We start from the raw sequence: 13,772 nt of genomic DNA on the forward strand, positions 1-13,772 counted from the left end.
ATGCTCCCATAAATCTATCATGTACTTGTTCTTGTTAATTTTCAAGATTGTAACTTAACTCTACGTCTGCATGACTAATTGAGATAATTCGAGGTTAAGTGGTATGGTACTCAATGGAAAGCGTAAGGGAGTAATAAGTAAAATTTACACAAATTTATAGAAATTCTTATATCATTTCAAGGATTTCACCATTTTTCTCAACTTATAAATCTATCTTGGATGTGTTACACTTAACTTCTATATTTTATATCAAATCTCACTTTAATCCTTACACATAAAATTGTATAACAGTCAACTCCTACATTTCTAATCAAAACTTACTTTGGTCCCTAACTATGAAATCGTGATAATCAACTCCTTTAACTTCTGGTCAAATCTCACTTTGTTCCATGCAAAGTGTTAATGTCCTCCTTCTGTTACCACATTGTTTAAGTCTTTAAACGATTCCAATCATATGACAAGTATGTGTCTATGAAATGAGAGTAAAATAGGAAAATTATCCCAATTTTTTATTAATACACACTTTGTCTCATGTGATAAGCCTATTACAATCATAGTTTGATAAATCCTAAACCTTAATTTGATACTCTCACGTGCTTATCACGTGAGACAAAGCGTGTATTGATAGAAAAATTTTAAAAGAAAATTCTTTTACCCTAATTTTGTAATTATACACTTATCACATGACTGGATACTGTTAAAAACTTAAACAATGCAATAGCAGAAGAAGAAATTGATACTTGTAAAGGGACTAATGTAGGATTTGACCAAAATTGAAGGGGGTTGACTGTCATGATTTCATAAATAGTGATCAAAGTGAGATTTAATTAGAAGTACTGGAAGTTAACTGTCACAATATATTTTTTAAGGACTAAAGTGGAATTTCAGGTAAAATATAACGGTGCAAAGTATACTTTACCCATCCATCTTTAAGTAATGGTTCAGCCCACTCGGAACTTTCGGATTGTTAAAAATCCAGGCCATATGCATTCAAATGGCCTCTCTCTCTCTCTCTCTCTCTCTCTCTCTCTCTCTATATATATATATATATATATGGCTTAATTATTTGTAATTAAACTAATCTTAAATCAAATCCCCATAATTTTGATCTGATGAAGCTTGAAACATGGTTGCATAAATGTGTATGTTAGAATCTTTGATGCCACCGTGCTTTGTTCTTGAAACGCATGCTATATAAGCAAAGAGAGAGTTAATTAAATGAATGCATTAAATCTAGATAATTTTTGGTGTCTTCTTAGATGATGAGTTGAGGAGCAACTGTGATTGCATTGAGAGATACAAAACGTAAGGCGTTGTTTGGATATTAAATTTAAGAAATTGGAAGAATAATAATAATAATAACAATAAAAGAAGCAATTTTTATCTTGTTTTTATTTTTTGAGTAAATTATAAATATACGTACGAGTTTGTAAAATATATACATTCTCTCATCACGCTTCGAAAATTACAAATACCCCATCATAATTTTTTTTTTCTTCTGCATACAACTTAATAAAAAAAAAAATTATCCAAATGCTCTTTAAAATTAAAATAAAATTATCATAGTACTTTAATTTTTATCCACTCCACCACCAAATTCCTTTCCTTTCATCATTACAATATTTTTCAACCCTCTTTAATGGCACACCAAATATGTATAAACAATAATGATTGCGGTACTGATTGAAAGTGAGAAATGGCAGTGTTATGATTAGCCAAAGTGATGTTACTATTTGAGAGAAGATAGGAAATAAAGAAGGTAAGATAGGAATAAAGTGTTCATTTCATAAAGGTTAATATGGGTAGACTCAATAAATAAATAAATAAATGAAGTGTTCACTTCATAAAGTTTAATATAGGTAAACTTAAAAAAAATAAAAATAAAAATATTGTTACTTACATATGCTCGGTTAATTTGACTTAACGGTTGATTAATGGTGGAGTTCATTTGTTATATAAAATGTAATTTCTCAAATGTGAGGAAGGAGCTTGTATTTTTAATAATCCTTAAGGGTTACTCTTTTATTTCTTAGGATAAATTACAAATATACCAATCAACAATAATTCATCCCACTAAAAACATCATCACTAATAGCACTAATGCATTAAAAAAGTAAAAAAAAAAAAATACAACTCTAAGACCAAAACATCACATCATTAATGGCGGGACCCACTGCCACCTAATTAGTGGGAGCACTAATTAGTGCTCCCAAGCATTTTTCTATACCAATTTGCTTAAAATACGATTTGTTTCTTATGATTCTAGAAATTATATCTCGCATTTTAAAATTTCTAATTTCATAACAAATGATATTTTTTATTAATAAAATATCAAGTCAATTAATAATTTTTAATAATGTGAAAATTTTATTTTAATTAATAAATTAGGTAATTTATCATTATATAGAAAAGCAGTTAAGAATTTTATTTTTTTAATCAATTTTATTAAATAAAATTTTTTGCAATAAAATATTTTTAATTTTTCAAACTACAATAGGCAATTCATATTTTAAGTAAATCTTAAAAAAATATATGTAATTTTTGTTTCTTTCCTACAAATTAAGACCTAAATACACTTTAAAGTTTAGTATTCCCACCACAGTCAACAGAAACTCAATTTACATATAAATTGTAACTAGAAATAGTAAATGAAAGTAATCATAAAAAGAATAGAGTGGAAATCGATATAATACTCTTTGACAAAAAAAAAAAATTGGGATAAATTATAAATACACCCCTACAGGTTTGTTTAAAATACAAATGACTTTGTGTGATTTTGAAAATTACAAATACTCCATTGTTAGAATTTTTTATTTAACAGAATTAACTAAAAAAATAAAATTCATAATTACTCTCTAATACAATAATAAAATTATTTAAATTATTAATTAAAACATATCTCTAATATCATTAAAAACTGTTAATTGACTTCATGATTTATTAATAAAATGGGCAATTTGTTACAAAATTAGAAACCTCAAGGGATGGAATATAATTTTCAAAATTATAGGGAGTGACTCGTATTTTAATCAAATATCAGGGGATATATTTGTAATTTACCCAAAAATTGTGAAGGAATATTTACATTTTGTCTGGCAGTACAATTTTTCTATTATATGGTGTAAATCTTTTTTTTTTTTAACAGATCCTTTATGTACTTGGTACAAATCCTCACTCTGTGTCTGAATTACTCTACAATAAGATTTTATTAATAGTGTAATAATTTTTTTAGAAAAATCCCTGGTAATTCGAAATTGGAGGAGCTCGAATGCCTTGAATCTTGGTAGTGCCAAAGCGACGTCGTTTTGACACTTTTTTTTCCTTCCTTTTTCCTTCCCCCTCTTTTCTCTCTGAAACTAGTTTGAGAGAAAGAGAGAGAAACAAAGAGACAAGAGAGGCAAGAGAAAGAGAGAAGGATAAAGTGTTGGAAGACAATGGTTTTGGTGACTTTAATGCAATATTAAAGTGGATGTCAATCCTCAATTGAGGTAGATTGGAGTGGGTTTAGATTTTTTGTAGTGAAGTCTTTACACTACAAAAAGAATGACCAAAAACCATTAAAATTTGAATGAGAAATTGACTCATTAATTTGGCCGAAAGAGGTGTTGGGAAAGATGTAAAACCTTCTATCCCATATTAATTGTAGACGAGAGCATTGATGGGTATTTAAATCCCATTTTTTGCTAAGGGTGTGAGCCCTTTGGGGCATCTAAATTTTCCAAATGAAAGGAATTATGAATGCTTCAAGGATGGACTTGGGCCAAGAATATGGTCCAGGTCGGTTATGCAAAAATTACCACGGGCGCGCGCACTGCCCTAACCGAACCGGTCCAAGGTCATGGGTCTTGAGGCTTGAGGCTTGCTAAACTGGATTGGGCCAAGCCAGATCTGTGAGTTGTAGGAATATATACACCAAACACATGTGTATAATAGAGCTGGTAATTCCTTTATTCATTATGGATTTTACTCCATCAATTTGCAAAAATTAAATCCTACATTTGTTACGGGGGAGCCTTTTCCCCCTCTCTCTCCATGTGTATAAAAAGAGACATCTCCTTTATTCTTGTACACCAGAAGTTTTGTTTACTCCAGTTTTTCTATTCTTCTGAGTGAGAGAGTTCTACTAAAGTTTTGTTTGCCGAAACTACACCATATGTGTTTGGTTGTAGTTGGTCCAACCGTCGTATCTTGGAAGACAGACGTCAAACAATCTCTAGCCTCCCAATTGGTGAGGCGGCGAATCTATTTTAAAAAAACTGTAGTACAGGTTTCAGTTTGCTTTTTTTTACTATTTTATTTTGTTAAGTATTTCTGTAAACTCCAGCATGTTTTTTTGTTCTAAAAATCAAAGGATTAAATATGAATCTATTTGTCTTATTTAAGTATACAATTTTTACAATAATCTTAAAACAGAGTTTATATTTCTCATGAAATTGAACAAATAGATGCATATAGAATTCAACTTTTACACTATTGCACACTTTGAAAGTCATGATTTTACTGTAGCATGCTTTTTTTCCCCTTAGATACGGTGATGAACTTGAACAGATTCAATTGATTTATATGAATAGGTTACTGTTCCAATTTATTTAAATTAATATATATGCAGATTCTTCCTTAATATAGGCCATTGGTTCTTATAGATCACAATACATGAGTTTAAATTAATTTGACTTGCATGCTACTGTGTTGTTTCTGAGTTTCCATATTGCATGGTATAAGCCTTAATATATTAACAAAAAAAACAAAAAACATTTGTTTGCTACTGTTTTGTCCAGAAATTCGATACCTATTTTTGTCTAATAGTTCACTGTTTTTTCCTAGAAATTCAACTCTGCATAGAATTCCTGATTAGAACTATTTAGAAATTCTAATGTGCACTGTTACGTCCACTGTTATGAATTGTTTTTTGATTAGACATTAATCTAATCTTTATATATATATATATATATAAAAAAAAAAACCTCTGTTTCATCCCTTCGGTTTCCTGTTTAGTAAATTCATAAGTATGCTTTTTTTCTCAGACCTATAATATACTTTTGCATGCTTTTGTGATTTTAATATAATTTTATTAGCATGATTCATCATTTCTACCATGATTTGCATATCTTTTTATTTTATAATTTTATGATCTAATTTGCATGCAAATTGCTTGCTAATTTATATTGTAATTTGCATGCTAATTGTTTTATAATTTCTACAATTATTTATTAACATGTTAATTGTCTATAATTATGTACATGTTTAATGTGTAATAAATTCATTTGTAATTCTTGCAAATTAAAAGTTTTAATTTAATTGTGGAGTTATAAATTTTATTTTTGTAACTCATCTAGCATTTTAAATCATTAGTTAATTTTATTATTAAATGGTTTTCTAGATGTTTTCAATTAATTTATTATATTTACTATTTTTTTAAAAGTTAGACCAATTGAACATTTTGCAAACCCTAAGGTCATTTTCTTAATTTGATCACCACTATAGATTATGTTAGGTCCCTTGATTGTCAAATCCAGATACAAAACCTTGCGTTGTTAAAGTTGTTTATTTTCAGTGTTTTTGTTCTTCCTGCCCGAGCGGGGGACATTGACGCTCGAGCGGAGTTTGTGGTCTCTCAGTATTTTTGACAGGTCTGTAAAAGTACTGGAGTGCGTAATTTTGCGCTCGAGCGGGTTATGAAGCGCTTTACCACACGCGTATTTTGTTGAAGCCGCTCGAGCGGGATGTTGGGTGCTCGAGCGGAGATCGCGGATTCAGGATTCCTATTTATATCTTTTTAGGTTGTTTTTAGGACTACGGTTTTCTAAATCTTATTCAAGAGTCCTAGGGTTTTGTTTGGGGGGTTCTTCTGGAGTTTTGGTGAGTTTTCCTTGATGTCTTAAGAAGAGTTCTTCACTCATGATCTAAAATACATACATCAAGGAGTTGGTTTCTTTAAATTCAAGAGAGAGTTCTCTTTGGTGGATTCCGAAGATTCTAGCGTATAGTTTCAAAAGGCGTTTGATTCTATATGTGAGTGACGTTGTGGAATCAACTTCAGGATTGATCAGTCCCGAGACGAAGTCGTGGAAAAAGAGTTACAGAAGATTCGAAGACAGATTGACTGAATTGGGTAATTTGTATGATATCTTTGTAATCTTTTTACTTCAGTAGTGGATTGATTAGTGGCATTTCGTCCGTGGTTTTTTAATCACAGTTGGAGGTGTCCAATTGTGGTTTTTTCCACGTAAAAATCGTTTGTGTCGATTTATTAATTATTCTGAAAAACAAACAATCTAAATCACTTTCGTAAGTGCTTGTTGATTTAGATTGTGTGTTTTGGATTTTTTGAGATTTGGAATATTTTTAATCTTGATCTAATCACGAATCACTTAGGATTTTCAGATTATTTTTAATTTTAGAATTTTTATATTTTTTTAATTGTTTTATATTAAAAAAAATTTAGAACTAATATTCTAAACAAATAAATTAAACTGAATATGTATATAAAGTAACTTAACTCTAATCCATAGGCCTAAGTTTTTTATTGTGTATTTGATTGAAAATGTGTTAGACCACTTTGATAGCTAGTACCTAAACCTCAATATTTATACGGTGGGTAGCTTGAGTCAGAATGATTACTTGGCTTATAGTTAGCATGATTTAAATAAAAAGTAATGTATATACTATATGTAGATTTATATATATATATATATTTCCTCATTTGTTAATACATTTTTGCACAATCCATATTTCAAATTAGAATTTTATAAGTTCTTAAGAGTTAATCACAACCTTTAAAGATAAAATGGACATGATACATTATAAATATGTATGAAATGACGCTATTAATAAACTATTTTTATTTAAAAAAAAAGTTATGTACTTAATCAAATACTGCTTCTAGCATTTGAAAATTTAATATTTATGGATAAATTTACTATTTTCAAAACTCCTAGCATTTTTCACATTTAATATTTATGAATAAATTTATGTAATTTAAAAAATTTATACTTTATTAAAACTTTTAGTATTACAAAATCAATAATTAAGTTTTAACAAATATGCTCTAAATTTAATTATCAACCTATTTTTTAAGCAAAATTTTCTCATTCAAAATTGTGACAAATATTTATTTAGGAAAATTATCCACATGTTAGTGCGCCATGTTCACGGTCATTATTAAGCTTATGTAACTTAGGCCCTAACCTAAATGCACCTTGTATTTCTTAAAAGTTGTTTAATGTTTGGCATGACCCATATAATGGTTATAAATTGTAAGTAAAATTTTAAATTATTAATTTAAAATAAGTTGTAAATTTATTAGGTGCAGTGTAGTGCTTTTGATAATTTATATGATTCATAATGCCTCAAAAGTTATTACAAAGTTGAAATATATGAGACTCTTATGTTCATATGTATTCAAAGATTTCAAATAAGATTTAAAAAAAAAAAAAGTTACAAACTGTACTTTAAAAAACCTCTATTGTTTAGCCAAATAAGCTATAAAAATATCAAATAAATTCTTATTTAAAATTACAATCAAATAAACTTAGTCACACAATAAAATATAATATAAAAATACAATAAGTATAACATTATTCAAGAAAAAATGCACCACTATAAAATCTGAAAATTAAAAACAAGTTTTATAGAAATTTTGAAATGTGAAATCATAGAAATTACAAAACATAAATGCATAAGTAAAATTATAACCATACGTATCCTCCAGAAGAAGAAGAAACTACAATGAAAATTTGTTACTAACTATATTGCAAATAAATATGCACATTTTTTAAATAGTCTCTGTCATCCATATTTATGCACTTGATAAATATAGATTTTAAACCATTGAACGGCGACCGAAGAGATTGGAGATTTTTATAAAAATACACTTAGATTAAATAACCATGCAATAAATATTTAGAAAATAACATAATTATTAGATGCATAATAGAAATAAGGATGCGGGAGACTAAAGATTAGAAATTGATCTTATAAACAAAAGCATAAACTTACAGTGAAAATATTTATCAATTGAATTCTTCACAATTGCACCCAACACCAACAATTACAACACTTAATGAACACCGACTCTAATTTGACTTGAATCCATAAGAGCATCTCCAATGGTTTGCCATTGGAGCTGCTATTGCTATAATATAGCAGTTGTGTTGAATTTTCATGCTCCAATGGCAAACATAGCAGCTGCCAAATTTGAGAAATGCCAAAGCTTGTGTCAAATTTGACACTAGCTTTGGCAGCTACCATTTATTCCAACTCAGCCAAAACCAATTGTTTCCCTTCCTCCTTCCTTCCCTCCCTCCCCCAACAACTGTTTCACCATTTTTATGTCTCAGAATTCACCAAAAAATTTCATGAATAATGCAACATTTTACCATTTTACCCGAAATCAAATGGTAAAAAAACAGATTCACAGAAAAATTATAGATTCAAAAATTTCAGATTCATCAAATTCATCAAATGATTCATCAAATTCATCAAATGATTCATCAAATTCAAGAAGATTCACAGGAAAAAAAAATTCAAACAGATTCAGAATTCACAATTTTACCCGAAATCAGCACATTCAGATTCACAAAACAGATTCACAGAAAAAATTTAAACAGATTCACTAAAAATGAGAAATACTTGGTTTTTGAGCATCTTTTTGAGCATATACCGTCGCCAGTGGCCGATCGTCTTTTTGAGCATATACAGTCGCCGATCAAAGCGGAGAGATGAGAGATAGAGTGAGACAGTGAAAGAGAGGTAAATCTAGATAGCCGATCGAAGAGAGAGAAGACATATGGAGACAGTGAGTATGGAAGGGAGAGAGAGAGGGAGACAGAGTGGAGAGAAGAGAGTGAGAGTGAGAGACAGAGTGAGAAGATTCAATGTTCTTCATCACCGATCGAAGAGAGAGAGTGAGAGTGAGAGTGAGAGACGAATCTAAGAGTGAGAGAAACATGGGGGGGAATGAGAGAGACAGTGAGAGGAAGAGGAAGAAAATGTTGATGATTCTATACAAATCATCTCAACCATTCAAGATCAACACGTAGACGATGGAGATGGCATTTGATAGAGCCGTTGGGCTCTGTTTGGCTTTTAAAAAAAAATTAACTCAATTTGCTGGGTGGGTGGGCGGCTTAAAAAAATAAACTTAATTTTTTATAAATAGAGCCGTTGGGTCTGCTTGAATTTTTATAAATAGAAACTCTTTATTTGAATTTTTTTTCACTGCAACCATTGCACATTTCATTTTTCTTTTCTTCTCTCTTCATCTCAATTTGATTTCATACTAAATTTCCGAAATTATATAATTTTTAGTTTTTTCACACAATCACTATGGAAGGTTCATCAAAAACAAAGAGAGGAAAATCATTTACTACTGAAGAAGATGTGCCAATTTGTAGAGGTTTGTGTCACATTACTGAAGACTCAATTGTTGGAAATTCGCAATCGCATACTTATTTTTGGGGGAGAGTTTTTAAAAATTATTGCTCGCTGCAGAATGATCACTCAAGAACACAAGTGTTTATCTCATCTCGATGGGGTGTAATAATGAAATGTTGCAACAAATTTCGTGGGTGTCTAGCACAAGTCGAAAATGTACATCCAAGTGGGGCGTCACAAATTGATATAATAAGATTTCATTTTTATTTATTATGTTATTTTTTTATTTTGTCTTACATAAAAATTAACTAATTAATTAATTTAATACTTTTTTGATATAGATGCTACAAGAAAAATTGTTATACTATCAAGATGAAAACAAAACATTTTATTTTTGAACATTGCTGGCCTGCGTTCATTTTCTAGAATATCACGCTCGTCCTCAATGATCATATTGTGCAAAATAATTCACGTCTTCATGATGTAGTATAGATCCTCATCATTCCAACCTCTAGCTAGAACTCTGACAATATTAAACCGTGCTTGGAGCATTTCAAATGCCCTTTCGACATTTTTCTGACATGCCTCATGCATCCTCGTAAATAGTTGTCTCTTTGCGCCTTGAGGTTGAGATATTGTTTTCCCAATCATTGCCTAACGAGGATAGATACCATCTGCAAGATAATACCACATGTCGTACGCGTGAGTATTGATGGTGTAGTTGGCAGTAGAGGCACGTCCTCTGGTTAATTCAGCAAATAAAGGCGACATGTCAAGAACGGTAATATCATTTAGAGAGTTAGGCATGCCAAAGAAAGCATGCCAAATACACAAGTCATAAGAGGCAATTGCCTCGAGTACAACTGTTGGTTTGTGGTAGTGTCAAGTGTAAGCACCGGCTTGGGCAGTTGGACATTTTATCCCAACGCCAGTGCATACAATCCAAACTTCCTAACATTCCAGAAAACCCGTGTTGCTCTCCCTCTTGCAATAATCTGGCGACATTTGCTTCATTTGGAGATCTTAAGTAAACGAATTCATACGTAGCAACAATTGATCTGGTAAAAAAATTCAAGGTGGCAATTGCAGTACTTTCGCCGATTCTAATGTACTTGTCTACAGCATCAACAGGCATGCCGTACTGCAGGATCCGAAGTGCTGCAGTCATCTTCTGTATACCGGATAATCTAGGAGCACCAGTGGCATCACGTGTTTGAATGAAGTACTCATTCACTTGTTGAATATCATGTAAGATACTAACAAACAATGACTGCCTCATTCAAAAACGTCTTCGGAAGTATTCTTTTGGATAGACAGGATTATTAATCTCTACAAATTTGTCGGTCGCCTTTGACCTTCTCACGATTAATGTATCTACGACCACTTGTGGAACCAACACGTATGGTTGGTTGGTTGGTTTAGGCTTAACGTCTGTATTCTTTGTTGTTGCGCTGCGAATAGTTGCATTATGATGATATCATCATAAGATGATGAAGATTCATCAAAATCTCCATTGAATATGGTTTTAGTCAAATTGTTCATTGTAGGTGGATGGGTGAGTGAGTGAATATGAAAATTGTAGAAAATCAGCTGGGTGAGTACAAACAGTTTAGAAGATATGAAAATGATGGATATGTGAATATGAAACTTGTAGAAAACCTTGTGTTATATTTATAGAGAAAATGTGGATGGGTGAATGATGGGTGGATGTTGGGTGGGTGGATGAATAATGGATGGTTGCTGGGTGGGTGGATGAATAATGAGTGGTTGTTGGATGGGTGGATGAATAATGGATGGTTGTTGGGTGGATAGTTGTTAATGAATGAATGCTGGGTTAATAATGGATAGTTGTTGGTGGTTTGGTTGTTGGTGGGTAATTGGTGATTATTTATTTTTTATGTGTAGTTAAAAAAAATTATTAAATATGAGGTGATATGTTTTTTGATGGGGTGAATTAATCGAACAAATTTTTTTTTTCCAATTTTTAATTTTTTTTATTTTTTATATTTAATATATAATTTTTTTAACAAATAGGTAAAAAAATGTCACAAAAGACAAAAAATAAACAAAAATAAAATCATAAAAAACCTATATCCAAACAACACCTACAAACTTGAAGGAAAAGTTGATTGAGATTTGCCAAAAATAACAAATGACCATTGGAGCACCATTGCTATAATTTGGCAAAATAACATTATTCATTACCAAATTATAGCAATAGCAATAGCAATACAGCAACCACCGTTGGAGATGCTCTAAGTGCAAGAGAGAAAATTTATGGAAGATGTGCATTGCTTCTCATAATTTGTGGTACACAATTTTAAAATTTTAAAATTGATTTAGTGTTCTTTCCTTTTAAAAGTCATAAATTATGAGAAAATTAGATTTTTTTTTTTTTAATGGGTAGATGACACACTTTTGAATTTTGAAATCGGTTAGTGTACTTTTTTTTTAAAATTTCATAAATCATTAGATAGTTATATTTTTATTGTTGAAAAAGTGTTACCCAATAGATTTTTTTTAATTTTTAATAATAAATAAAATTAATGAAGAAATTTAGTAAGTGGGTTTGGAAATAAATAAAAATAAAAATAATTTTGATTTTTTTTAAATGTAATTTTGAAAACTTACTATATTGAATTTTGAAAGCATTATTATAAATTTTGAAAAAGATTTCTATTTTAGTTGTAGCATAAATAACATAACCATTTGAAAGGTTTTTTATTTTATTTTATTTTATTTTATTTTATATAAATTTTAGATTCTATTGAATTGTATATCATATTTAATAACACATAATTTTAAATTTTGAAATTGAAAAATATATATTTTTAAAAATCATAAATTTTGAAATAATTAGAATTTTTTTATGATTATAATTAGATTTTAGTGAATTACTTCCATATTAATAATTGAGCATACTTTCTTTTTAGAAGTCGTAATTTATGGAATAATTAGAGTTTAATTGTTATGGTTAAATTAGAGTTAATCAATAGACTTTTTTAAAAATAAAAAATAATTAGATTTTAGTGAATTGCTTCCATACATAGTGGCACTCAAATTTAAATTTTAAAATAGTTGAGCATACTTTCTTTTTAAAAATCGTAATTTATGGAATAATTAGAGTTTTATTGTTATAATTAAATGAGCTTTTAACCAATAGAATGTTTTATTATTTAAAAATCAAAAGATCATAAAATTTAGTTAAAGAGTTTAGAGCTCTCACAAGCCTTGTCATTAGAAACACCATTTTATCTTATATAATATATAGATAGATAGATATAGATAAAGAAAAAGGGAGTTTCTAATGAGAAACCTTCTAAGAGGTCCAAACTCTCATTCTAAATTTATTAATTTTTCAATTTATGAAATAGATTAAAAAAACCAAATTGGCTGATTTATTTATTTAATTATTTTTAAAATAATAATTATCCCTTAACTTATGGATTTCAAATGGGAAGATAACAAAAATATTTCATAATCTCTCCATCACAATCTCTCTCACTAATTTTCAAAAAAATATATTAAGACTTGCATTCATTTTTTCTCTTCCAAAAAATCAGATAATATTTTTTATGAAAGTTGTGGGTTTTTTTATCTATATTTTATATATTATATTATAAGATAACAAAAAAAAATAGATTTGCAAATAGATAAAATTAATAAATTTAATTTTTATTTATTCAGTTAAAATCAGATATCCAATTTTAAATTTTAAAAATCTATAAAGTCTATCTAAGCAAATTTGATCTGAAAATATCTCCCACTATTCTACTTTAAATCAATAAAACTCACATATCTATTACATATTTAACTCGCATAATAGCTTACCTAAATAATAATAATTAAAAACAAATAGAAACCACAGATAAATTAAATTTAAAAAAAAAAATAGAAACTTACAACTCCATCTAAAATAAATTGAAAAAAAAATCAAATATAAACCACATAAAAATAAAGAAGATAAAAATTTAGATATAAATCTCAAAAAGATATAACAATATCTAAATTTGAATTATGATTTAGTAATATAATTATCTATTTTTTTGATGTATATCTATCAAAATTTTAAATCACTCATTGGAACAAATTAATCAATTTTTTTAAAAAAAAATTATTGATTTTTTAATTTATAAAATAGATTTAAAAAAAACTATTGACTGATTTATTTATTTAATTATTTTAAAAATAATAATTATCCCTTAATTTATGGATTTCAAATGGAAATATAAAAAAAATATTTCATAATCTCTCCATCCTAATCTCCCTCACCGATTTTCAAAAAAAAAAAAGTTAAAATTTTTCTTCCTTCTCTTTTTCCCAAAAAATCAGATAATATTTTTCGTGAAAATTGTAGATATCTATCTGTATCTTATATATCATATTATAACATAATA

Source organism: Camellia sinensis, chromosome 6 (genome assembly GCF_055761805.1).
Source record: "Camellia sinensis isolate YWXY chromosome 6, ASM5576180v1, whole genome shotgun sequence".
Classification (NCBI taxonomy): Eukaryota; Viridiplantae; Streptophyta; class Magnoliopsida; order Ericales; family Theaceae; genus Camellia; species Camellia sinensis.